The sequence below is a fragment of the Salmo salar genome, chromosome 19 (genome assembly GCF_965601325.2).
Source record: "Salmo salar chromosome 19, fSalSal1, whole genome shotgun sequence".
Classification (NCBI taxonomy): domain Eukaryota; kingdom Metazoa; phylum Chordata; class Actinopteri; order Salmoniformes; family Salmonidae; genus Salmo; species Salmo salar.
In genome coordinates, this window is record NC_138309.1 from 86197509 (window position 1) to 86210000 (window position 12492).

At 44.4% G+C, this 12492-nt stretch overlaps 1 protein-coding gene across 1 annotated transcript in view; it reads right to left on the reverse strand.

The window, feature by feature from the left end:
• Window positions 1-867, reverse strand: part of eya1 (EYA transcriptional coactivator and phosphatase 1) — a 160662-nt gene extending 159795 nt beyond the window's left edge. Inside the window, 1 exon segment of the mRNA XM_082966021.1 lies at window positions 558-867. The gene's annotated coding sequence lies outside the window, so the exon portion shown is untranslated.
• Between the last annotated feature and the right edge of the window lie 11625 nt (window positions 868-12492).

Below are 12492 nucleotides of genomic sequence, written 5' to 3' on the forward strand. Positions count from 1 at the left end.
TATCTTTTTAATGTCATCACTGAGTTACAGTTATTTAAGATGACCATATTCTGACAGTTTCGTATGACATTATATTATCTAAATATCACTCCACACTAAAAAAAAAAAAAAGCATTGCTTTTGAAATAAATATGATCCGCATAAGTCAATTGTCATTTTGATATTTTGAGCAGTGGATTAACACTGTCAAGACATAACCCTAATAATGTATGTGGTTATTTAGCTGGTCTAAATATTAACATGATAACTGCTGTTATAAATAAGATGCCTCAAAAACAAGGTGTTATAAAACTATTTATTCGCATGATAACAACTAGTGCCAATATATCTATATTTAAATATTTACTCATTCAATTGACGCCTTAATTCATTAAATCCTCACAGTTTACAATATAGATGCCTGTAAGTAATAACAAGTTAGGAGAAGAGAAGAGTAAGTTTAAAAAAACATATTCATATAGCAAGCCAGTGACAGGCAGGCAGGCATCAGACTAACCAGATCAACAGTGAAACAGCAGAAAATAGAATACTGCTTTTAGAACACAAGTCATACTCACCCCAATATTGGTGGAATCCTTGTACTTTTTCTGGTAACCCTTCCTTTACGTTTCTTTATAATATTCTACAGCCAAGTCTGTCCAGTCCAGTCCAGAACAACAAGAAGAAATGTTAGCAAAATTAAGTTCTTAAAGAGTTGGTAGAACCTGTAACGCAACAAATTACCGGCTACAAGACAACTTTTTCTTTTTCATTTTAAGTGTTAGAACTCATGGAGCCCCGATACACACACTAACTGGTATCTCAAGAGCCCGAGTCAGAGTGAGAAGGACAGTTGTCTGATTACTGCTTCAGGCAGTGACTACAGAGTGTCTGACGAAGAGGGGGGGAAAGAAGGAGGGAGAGAGAGAGAGAGAGAGAGAGAGAGAGAGAGAGAGAGAGAGAGGGAGGAGGGAAAGCATTGAGAGGAGGGAGGAGGTGGAGGGAGGGTAGGGAAGGAGAAAGAGAGAGAGAGAGAGAGGAAGGCTGCTGTTTGAGCTGTTTGAAAGAGCAGATAGTTGCGGTAAGCCAGTAAGGTGATAAGTCTGTAAGTCAGTAAGGCAGTAAGACAGTAAGGCAGTAAGGCAGTAAGGTAGTAAGGTTGTAAGGCATCAGGGTAGTAAGGCAGTAAGTCAGAAAGGCAGTAAGGTGTAAGGCAGTAAGTCGGTAAGGTGGTAAGTCAGTAAGGCATTAAGGTAGTAAGGCAGTAAGTCAATAAGGCAGTAAGGTGGTAAGGCAATAAGGTAGTAAGACAATAAGGTAGTAAGGCAGTAAGGAGTAAGGCAGTAAGTCAGTAAGGTAGTAAGTCGGTAAGTCGGTAAGGCAGTAAATCAGTAAGGCTGTAAATCAGTAAGGCAGTAAGACATTAAGTAAGTAAGGTAGTAAGACGGTAAGGCAGTAAGGCGGTAAGGTAGTAAGGCAGTAAGTCAGTAAGGAAGTAAGGTTGAAAGGCAGTAAGGTGGTAAGGTAGTAAGGCAGTAAGTCAGTAAGGAAGTAAGGTTGAAAGGCAGTAAGGTGGTAAGTCAGAAAGGCAGTAAGGCAGGCAGTAAGTCAGTAAGTCAGTAAGGCAGGCAATAAGTCAGTAAGTAGGTAAGGTAGTAAGGCATCACGGTAGTAAGGCAGTAAGGTAGTAAGGCAGTAAGTCAGTAAGGCAGTAAGGTGGTAAGGCAATAAGGTAGTAAGACAATAAGGTAGTAAGGCAGTAAGGAGTAAGGCAGTAAGTCAGTAAGGTAGTAAGTCGGTAAGTCAGTAAGGCAGTAAATCAGTAAGGCAGTAAGTCAGTAAGGTAGTAAGACGGTAAGGCAGTAAGGTAGTAAGGTGGTAAGACAGTAAGGTTATAAGGCAGTAAGTCAGTAAGGAGGTAAGTCAGTAAGGAGGTAAGGTTGTAAGGCAGTAAGGTGGTAAGTCAGAAAGGCAGTAAGGCAGGCAGTAAGTCAGTAAGTAGGTAACATAGTAAGGCATCAGGGTAGTAAGGTAGTAAGGTTTTAAGGCAGTAAGGTGGTAAGACAGTAAGGCGGTAAGGTAGTAAGGCGGTAAGACAGTAAGTCAGTAAGGTAGTAAGACAGTAAGGTAGTAAGTCAGTAAGGTAGTAAGACAGTAAGGTAGTAAGACAGTAAGGTTATAAGGCAGTAAGGTAGTAAGTCAGTAAGGTAGTAAGACAGTAAGACAGTAAGGTGGTAAGGTGGTAAGTCAGTAAGGTAATAAGACAGTAAGGTTATAAGGCAGTAAGGTAGTAAGGTAGTAAGACGGTAAGGCAGTAAGGTAGTAAGGCGGTAAGACAGTAAAATTATAATGCAGTAAGGCAGTAAGACAGTAAGACAGTAAGTCAGTAAGGTAGTGAGGTAGTAAGACAGTAAGTCAGTAAGGCGGTACGTCAGTAAGGCGGTAAGGTAGTAAGTCAGTAAGGTAGTAAGTCAGTAAGGCAGTAAGGTAGTAAGGTAGTAAGTCAGTAAGGCAGTAAGACAGTAAGACAGTAAGGTAGTAAGGCAGTAAGGTTGTAAGGTAGTAAGGTAGTAAGTCAGTAAGGCGGTAAGTCAGTAAGGCAGTAAGGTAGTAAGGCAGTAAGGCGGTACGTCAGTAAGGCGGTAAGTCAGTAAGGTAGTAAGACAGTAAGGTAGTAAGTCAGTAAGGTAATAAGACAGTAAGGTAGTAAGTCAGTAAGGTAATAAGACAGTAAGGTAATAAGACAGTAAGGTTATAAGTCAGTAAGGCAGTAAGGTAGTAAGTCAGTAAGTCAGTAAGGCGGTAAGTCAGTAAGGCAGTACGGTAGTAAGGCAGTAAGGTGGTACGTCAGTAAGGCGGTAAGTCAGTAAGGTAGTAAGACAGTAAGGTAGTAAGTCAGTAAGGTAATAAGACAGTAAGGTAGTAAGTCAGTAAGGTAATAAGACAGTAAGGTATTAAGACAGTAACGTTATAAGGCAGTAAGGTAGTAAGTCAGTAAGGTAGTAAGGTAGTAAGGCGGTAAGTCAGTAAGGCAGTAAGGTAGTAAGGTAGTAAGGCAGTAAGACAGTAAGTCAGTAAGGCAGTAAGGTAGTAAGGCGGTAAGTCAGTAAGGCAGTAAGACAGTAAGTCAGTAAGGCAGTAAGGTAGTAAGGCAGTAAGTCTCACAGGAAGACATAGGAGTCTGAACAGAGGAAGCACGAGGGAGCTGTGCCTCACACAGATGTCATTCACACACCCAGTTCCATACAGCTTTAAACAACATACCCACAGGGCCCCCTCTCTCTCCAGATCCTATCAGTGATCCTGAGACAATGACTACGTCTCAACTGGCACCCTATGCCATAGGGCTCTGCTCAAAAGTAGTGCACTATGTAGGGAATAGGGTTCCATTTGCGAGGCAAAAAATGAGGAGGAGGGTAGATCCTTCCACCAAGCCCTCGGCTCTTCACTGGATCTCCAGGCTCAGAGAACACCTCACTAGGTTACACCCCCAGGGCCTGGCTTTTTTCTTCTCCCTCTTTCCCATTGTTTTTTTGTTTTTTTCTCCTCCTCCCTCCCTCTCTCTCTCTCTCTCTCTCTCTCTCTCTCTCTCTCTCTCTCTCTCTCAATTCAATTTAGGGGTTTATTGGCATGGGAAACATATGTTTACATTGCCAAAGCAAGTGAAATGGACAAAATAAAGTGAATAAACAATGAAGAACATATTACAGTTCCAAAATAACAGAGACATTTAAAATGTAAAATGATGTCTACATATAGTGTTGTATTAATGTGCAAATAGTTAAAGTACAAAAGGGAAAATAAATAAACCTAAATATGGGTTGTATTTAAAATTGTGTTTATTCTTCACTGGTTGCCCTTTTCTTGTGACAACAGGTCACAAATATTGCTGCTGTGATGGCACACTGTGGTATTTCACCCAGTAAATATGGGAGTTTATCAAAATTGGATTTGTTTTTCGAATACTTTGTGGGTCTGTGTAATCTGAGGGAAATATGTATTTCTAATGTGGTCATATATTTGGCAGGAGGTTAGGAAGTGCAGCTCAGTTTCCATCTAATTTTGATGGCAGTGTGCACATAGCCTGTCTTCTCTTGAGAGCCAGGTCTGTCTACGGCAGCCTTCTCAATAGCAAGGCTATGCTCACTGAGTCTGTACATAGTCAAAGCTTTCCTTAAGTTTGGGTCAGTCACAGTGGTCAGGTATTCTGCCACTGTGTACTCTCTGTTTAGGGCCAAATAGCATTCTAGTTTGCTCTGTTTATTTTGTTAATTCTTCCCAATGTGTCAAGCAATTATCTTTTAGTTTTCTCATGATTTGGTTGGGTCTAATTGTGGTGCTGTCCTGGGGCTCTGTGGGGTCTGTTTGTGTTTGTGAACAGAGCCCCAGGACCAGCTTGCTTAGGGGACTCTTCTCCAGGTTTACCTCTCTGTGGGTGATGGTTTTGCTATGGAAGGTTTGGGAATCGCTTCTTTTTAGGTGGTTGTAGAATTTAACGGCTCTTTTCTGGATTTTGATAACTATCTGTCACGCCCTGACCATAGAGAGCCTTGTTTCTCTCTGGTGTCGTTGGTCAGGGCGTGACTAGGGGGTAGTCTAGTTTATATTTTCTATGTTGTGTTCTAGTTTATATTTTCTATGTTGGTGTTTTGTATGATTCCCAATTAGAGGCAGCTGGTAATCGTTGTCTCTAATTGGGGATCATATTTAAGTAGCTATTTTTCCCACCTGTGTTTGTGGGATATTGTTTTGTGTTGGTGCCCGTGCACCACGTAGTCACGTTTAGTTGTTCGTTTATTTGATTTATTTGTTTTTGCTTGAAGTTTCACTTTGGAATAAAGATGTGGAACTCTACACACGCTGCGCCTTGGTCCCGTTCTTACGACAACCGTGACAGAATATCCCACCAAACCAGGACCAAGCAGCGTGTTCACCAGGTGAAGGGGTTTTGGACATGGGAAGAAGTGATGGGTGGATGCGAGACCCTTCCTTGGCGGCAGACGGAAAGTAATGATGGAGGAAGGCGACGACGCCGGGGTTCACAGCCACAGAAAGCCCAAGGACAACCCCAAGATTTTTTTTGGGGGGGGGGGGCACAAGGGGTGGCCGGTCGAGCCGAGGAGAGTGTCAGAGCCTGAATGGCACAAACTCTGGAGGAGCGTGTCGTCAGATTTTTTTTGGGGGGGGGGACATGGAGCTGGCGGCTGAGCAGAGGGAAGAGCCAGAGACCACCTGGGAGGAGATAGAGAGGTGGTCGGTCGACCCAAGGAGAGTACCAGAGTCCGCCTGGGATTCGATGGAACAGTGTGAGGAGGGATACCGGAGAATGGAGTTGGCTAGGAGTATGCGGCAGGGCAGGCGGGCTGAAGATCGGGTCATCAGTTCGGTGCCACCTGTGCCGGCTCCACGCACCAGATCTCTAGTGCGCCTCCCCAGCCCGGTTCGTCATGTGCCTTCTCCCTGCACTCGCCCTGAAGTGTGTGTCACCAGTCCGGTGCCACCTGTACCGGCTCCACGCACTCAGCCTCCAGTGCGCTTTCCCAGTCCAGAGCTTCCTGCGACAGTCCACGGTCCGGAACCGCCTGCGACGGTCCACGGTCCAGACCCTCCTGCGACGGTCCCCGGTCCGGAACCTCCAGAGATGGTCCATGTTCCGGAACCTCCAGCGATGATCAACGGTCCGGAACCTCCAGCTCCAGGGCAGGAGCCTTCTTCTGCGCCGGTGGCCAGTCCAGGCACGGCGTCCAGTCCTGCTCCATGGCCGGAGCCCTCCTCTGCGACGATGCCCAGTCCAGGCACGGCGTCCAGTCCTGCTCCATGGCCGGAGCCCTCCTCTGCGACGATGCCCAGTCCAGGCACGGCGTCCAGTCCTGCTCCATGGCCGGAGCCCTCCTCTGCGCTGGTGCCCAGTCCAGGCATGGCGTTCAGCCCAGCGCCATGGTCGGATCCGGGGTCTGGGGGGGGCTACCCGCACTGGAGCCGCCACCGACACTAGTCACCCCCCCAACCCCCCATTTGCATTATTTGGTGTTTTACGTTGTACACAAAATATATTTTTGCAGAATTCTGCATGCAGAGTCTTAATTTGGTGTTTGTCCCATTTTGTGAATTCTTGGTTGGTGAGTGGACCTCACAACCATAAAGGGTAATGGGTTCTATAACTGATTCAAGTATTTTTTGTCACATCCTTTTTTTTGTCTTACTGAGATTTACTGTCAGGGCCCAGGTCTGACAGAATCTGTGCAGAAGATCTAGGTGCTGCTGTAGGCCCTCCTTGGTTGGGGACAGAAGCACCAGATCATCAACAAACAGTAGACATTTGACTTCAGATTCTAGTAGGGTGCTGCAGACTGTTCTATTGCCCTCGCCAATACATTGATATATATGTTGAAGAGGGTGGGGCTCAAGCTGCATCACTGTCTCACCCCACGGCCCTGTGGAAAGAAATGTGTGTTTTTTGCCAATTTTAACCACACACCTGTTTGTGCATGGATTTTATAATTTCGGATATTTTTCCACAACACCGCTTTCCATCATGCCAAATTGAGTCAAAAGCTTTTTTGAAGTCAACAAAGCATTGGTTTGTTTGTTTGTCAATTAGGGTGTGCAGAGTGAACACACAGACACTCACCTCAACGCTGAACACAGCACAAACCCAAGCACCACATGACAACACACCTCTCTCTCTCTCTCTCTGTTCTCTGTCCTCTCTCTCTCCTCTGTTCTCTGTCCTCTCTCCTGTCCTCTGTCCTCTCTCCTCTCTTCTCTGTCCTCTCTTCTCTGTACTCTGTCCTCTCTCCTGTCCTCCGTCCTCTCTCCTCTGTCCTCTCTTCTCTGTCCTCTCTTCTCTGTCCTCTCTCCTCTGTCCTATGTCCTCTGTCCTATGTCCTCTCTCTGTCTCTCTCTTCTCCCTTCTCCAGGCTGGATTGCTATCTTCTATCTGGCACAGAACGCTGTTACTGTAAGCAGTTAAACAGGACTGAACTGAAAGTCATTAGGTACGTAATGTGAAGGTTGTGGAGGTTAGGGGGTTTACCAGCTAGACTAACCCCAACTAGGCTCCCCTCGGCTGGGCTTTGTCTGTCTGTATGTCCCCTTCCCTCAGCAGCCTAGTGGAAGTCCTCCATCAACGCATAGACACCACGGCAGGGCTGTGTGTGTGTGTGTATGTGTGTGTGTTTGTGACTATGTATCTGACTGTGTCTGTGTGTGTGTGTGTGTGTGTGTGTGTGTGTGTGTGTGTGTGTGTGTGTGTGTGTGTGTGTGTGTGTGTGTGTGTGTGTGTGTGTGTGTGTGTGTGTGTGTGTTAGAGAGCTAGGTAATGACTGTCTGCTCTAGGTTATGGTCGACACGGTTACACACGGTTATACACGGTTATATAAGGTTATACATGGTTATACACGGTCGACATGGTTATACACGGTTATATAAGGTTATACACGGTCGACATGGTTATACACGGTTATATAAGGTTATACACGGTCGACATGGTTATACACGGTTATACACGGTTATACACGGTTATATAAGGTTATACATGGTTATATAAGGTTATACATGGTTATACACGGTTATACACGGTTATACACGGTTATACACGGTTATACAAGGTTATACACGGTTATATAAGGTTATACACGGTCGACATGGTTATACACGGTCGTCAGGTATACAGGTTATACACGGTCGACATGGTTATACACGGTTATACACGGTTATACACGGTTATATAAGGTTATACATGGTTATATAAGGTTATACATGGTTATACACGGTTATACACGGTTATACACGGTTATATAAGGTTATACATGGTTATATAAGGTTATACATGGTTATACACGGTTATACACGGTTATACACGGTTATACACGGTTATACACGGTTATATAAGGTTATACATGGTTATATAAGGTTATACATGGTTATATAAGGTTTTACATGGTTATACATGGTTATACATGGTTATACATGGTCGTCATGGTTATACATGGTCGTCATGGTTATACATGGTTATACATGGTCGCGTCATGGTTATACATGGTCGACATGGTTATACATGGTTATATATGGTCGACATGGTTATACATTGTTATATAGGTCGCGTTATACATGTTTATACATCGTCGACATGTTTATACATAGTTATACATCGTCGACATGGTTATACATGGTTATACATAGTCGACATGGTTATACATGGTTATACATCGTCGACATGGTTATACATGGTTATACATCGTCGACATGGTTATACATGGTTATACATCGTCGACATGGTTATACATGGTTATACATGGTCGACATGGTTATACATCGTCGACATGGTTATACATGGTTATACATGGTCGTCATGGTTATACATGGTCGACATGGTTATACATGGTTATACATGGTCGTACATGGTTATACATGGTTCGACATGGTTATACATGGTTATATATGGTCGACATGGTTATACATGGTTATACATCGTCGACATGGTTATACATAGTTATACATCGTTCGACATGGTTATACATCGTCGACATGGTTATACATAGTTATACATCGTCGACATGGTTATACATAGTTGACATGGTTATAAACTCAGCAAAAAAGAAACATCCCATTTTCAGGACCCTGTCTTTCAAAGACAATTCCTAAAAATCCAAATAACTTCACAAATCTTCATTGTAAAGGTTTAAAACACTGTTTCCCATGCTTGTTCAATCAACCATAAAAAAATGTGGAACGATCGTTAAGACACTAACAGCTTACAGACAGTAGGCAATTAAGGTCACAGTTATGAAAACATAGGACACTAAAGAGGCCTTTCTACTGACTCTGTAAAACACCAAAAGAAAGATGCCCAGGGTCCCTGCTGCAAGGAGGCATGAGGACTGCAGATGTGGCCAGGGCAATCAATTGCAATGCCCGTACTGTGAGACGCCTAAGACAGCGCTACAGGGAGACAGGACAGACAGCTGCTCGTTCTTGCTGCGGCAGACCACGTGCAACAACGGCTGCACAGGATCGGCACATCCGAACATCACACCTGTGGGGCAGGAACAGCATGGCAACAACAAATGCCCAAGTTACACTAGGAATGCACAGTGCTCTGTGCTCAAACTGTCCGGAATAGGCTGAGAGAGGCTGGACTGAGGGCTTGTAGGCCTGTTGTATGGCAGGTCCTCACCAGACATCACCGGCAACAACGTCGCCGGCAAAAACACACCGTCGCTGGACCGGACAGGACTGGCAAAAAGTGCTTTTCACTGAAGAGTCGCGGTTATGTCTCACCAGGGGTGATGGTCGGATTCGCGTTTATCGTCGAAGGAATGAGCGTTACACCGAGGCCTGTACTCTGGAGCGGGATCGATTTGGAGGTGGAGGGTCCATCATGGTCTGGGGCGGTGTGTCACAGCATCATCGGACTGAGCTTGTTGTCGTTGCAGGCATTCTCAACGCTGTGCGTTACAGTGAAGACATCCTCCTCCATCATGTGGTACCCTTCCTGCAGGCTCATCCTGACATGACCCGCCAGCATGACAATGCCACCAGCCATACTGCTCGTTCTGTGTGTGATTTCCTGCAAGACAGGAATGTCGGTGTTCTATTATGGCCAGCGAAGAGCCTGGATCTCAATCCCATTGAGCACGTCTGGGACCTGTTGGATCGGAGGGTGAGGGCTAGGGCCATTCCCCCCAGAAATGTCCGGGAACTTGCAGGTGCCTTGGTGGAAGAGTGGGGTAACATCTCATAGCAAGAACTGGCAAATCTGGTGCAGTCCATGAGGAGGAGATGCACTGTAGTACTTAATGCAGCTGGTGGCCACACCAGATACTGACTATTACTTTTGACCCCCCCCCCTTTACTCAGGGACACATTATTCAATTTCTGTCAGTCGCACATCTGTGGAACTTGTTCAGTTTATGTCTCAGTTGTTGAATCTTGTTATGTTCATAGAAATATTTACACATGTTAAGTTTGCTGAAAATAAATGCAGTTGACAGTGAGAGGACGTTTCTTTTTTTGCTGAGTTTAGATGGTTATACATGGTCAACATGGTTATACATGGTCAACATGGTTATACATGGTTATACATGGTCAACATGGTTATACAGGGTCAACATGGTTATACATGGTTATACATGGTTATACATGGTCAACATGGTTATACATGGTCAACATGGTTATACATGGTTATACATGGTCAACATGGTTATACATGGTCAACATGGTTATACATGGTTATACATTGTCAACATGGTTATACATGGTCAACATGGTTATACATGGTTATACATGGTCAACATGGTTATACATGGTTATACATGGTTATACATGGTCAACATGGTTATACATGGTTATACATTGTCAACATGGTTATACATGGTCAACATGGTTATACATGGTTATACATGGTCAACATGGTTATACATGGTTATACATGGTTATACATGGTCAACATGGTTATACATGGTTATACATGGTTATACATGGTCAACATGGTTATACATGGTTATACATGGTTATACATGGTCAACATGGTTATACATGGTTATACATGGTCAACATGGTTATACATGGTTATACATGGTCAACATGGTCAACATGGTTATACATGGTCAACATGGTTATACATGGTTATACATGGTCAACATGGTTATACATGGTCAACATGGTTATTCATGGTCAACAGGGTTATACATGCTTATACATGGTCAACATGGTTATACATGGTTATACATGGTCAACATGGTTATACATGGTCAACATGGTTATACATGGTCAACAGGGTTATACATGCTTATACATGGTCAACATGGTTATACATGGTTATACATGGTCAACATGGTTATACATGGTCAACATGGTTATACATGGTTATACATGGTTATACATGGTTATACATGGTCAACATGGTTATACATGGTCAACATGGTTATACATGGTCAACATGGTTATACATGGTTATACATGGTCAACATGGTTATACATGGCTATACACGGTTCTACACAGCTATATAGGGTTCTACACGGTTCTACAAGGCTGTAGTACTGCTGAGCATTATTACCATCATCCTATACAAACTGGATGCCTCCCAAATGTCACCATATTCCCTACATCATGCACTACTTTTGACCAGGGCCCATAGGGTGCCATTTGGGGCGCAAATCAATGTATTCATGCCGTGTCAGGGGCTCTGGCACGATTCACTCTGTTGATTACATGTAGGAAAACAGTTAGTGAAATGCTTACTGGAATACTGAAAACAAACAAAAATACTAATCTGCTGAGAGAAAAAAACAACACACACACACACACACACACACACACACACACACACACACACACACACACACACACACACACACACACACACACACCACACACACACACACACACACACACACACACACACACACACACACACACACACACACACACACACACACACACACACACACAGTGAAACGGGAAATGTTATAGAAATGGTTACTCCATGTGTAATTGAACGGCAGCTATGCTTTTTAGCTATCTGCCTTCTAGACACTTCATGGTGGGTAGTCTACTGTTTGGGAATCCAACTGTACACATACTTATCCCATTGTTATGTCATTAGTTGGCTGATATAAGGAAAGGGAAAATACACAATGTAGCAAACTTCTGTAGCCCTGACTAGTCCAAGAGAATCCTCTGTAGCCCTGACTAGTAGCCCTGACTAGTCCAAGAGAAGCCTCTGTAGCCCTGACTAGTAGCCCTGACTAGTCCAAGACAAGCCTCTGTAGCCCTGACTAGTCCAAGAGAATCCTCTGTAGCCCTGACTAGTAGCCCTGACTAGTCCAAGAGAAGACTATGTAACCCTGACTAGTAGCCCTGACCTGTCCAAGACCAGCCTCTGTAGCACTGACTAGTCCAAGAAAATCCTCTGTAGCCCTGACTAGTAGCCCTGACTAGTCCAAGACAAGCCTCTGTAGCCCTGACTAGTAGCCCTGACTAGTCCAATACAAGCCTCTGTAGCCCTGACTAGTCCAATACAAGCCTCTGTAGCCCTGACTAGTCCAAGATAATCCTCTGTAGCCCTGACTAGTAGCCCTGACTAGTTCAAGACAAGCCTCTGTAGCCCTGACTAGTCCAACAGATGCCTATGTAGCACTGACTAGTCCAAGATACGCCTCTGTAGCCCTGACTAGTAGCCCTAACTGGTCCAAGAGAAGACTATGTAGCCCTGACTAGTAGCCCTGACTAGTCCAAGAGAAGACTATGTAGCTTTGACTAGTAGCCCTGACTAGTTCAAGACAAGCCTCTGTAGCCCTGACTAGTCGAAGAGAAGACTTTGTAGCCCTGACTAATCGAAGACAAGCCTCTGTAGCCCTGACTAGTCCAATACAAGCCTCTGTAGCCCTGACTAGTCCAAGAGAAGACTCTGTAGCCTTGACTAGTAGCCCTGACTAGTCGAAGACAAGCCTCTGTAGCCCTGACAAGTCGAAGACAAGCCTCTGTAACCCTGACAAGTCCAAAAGAAG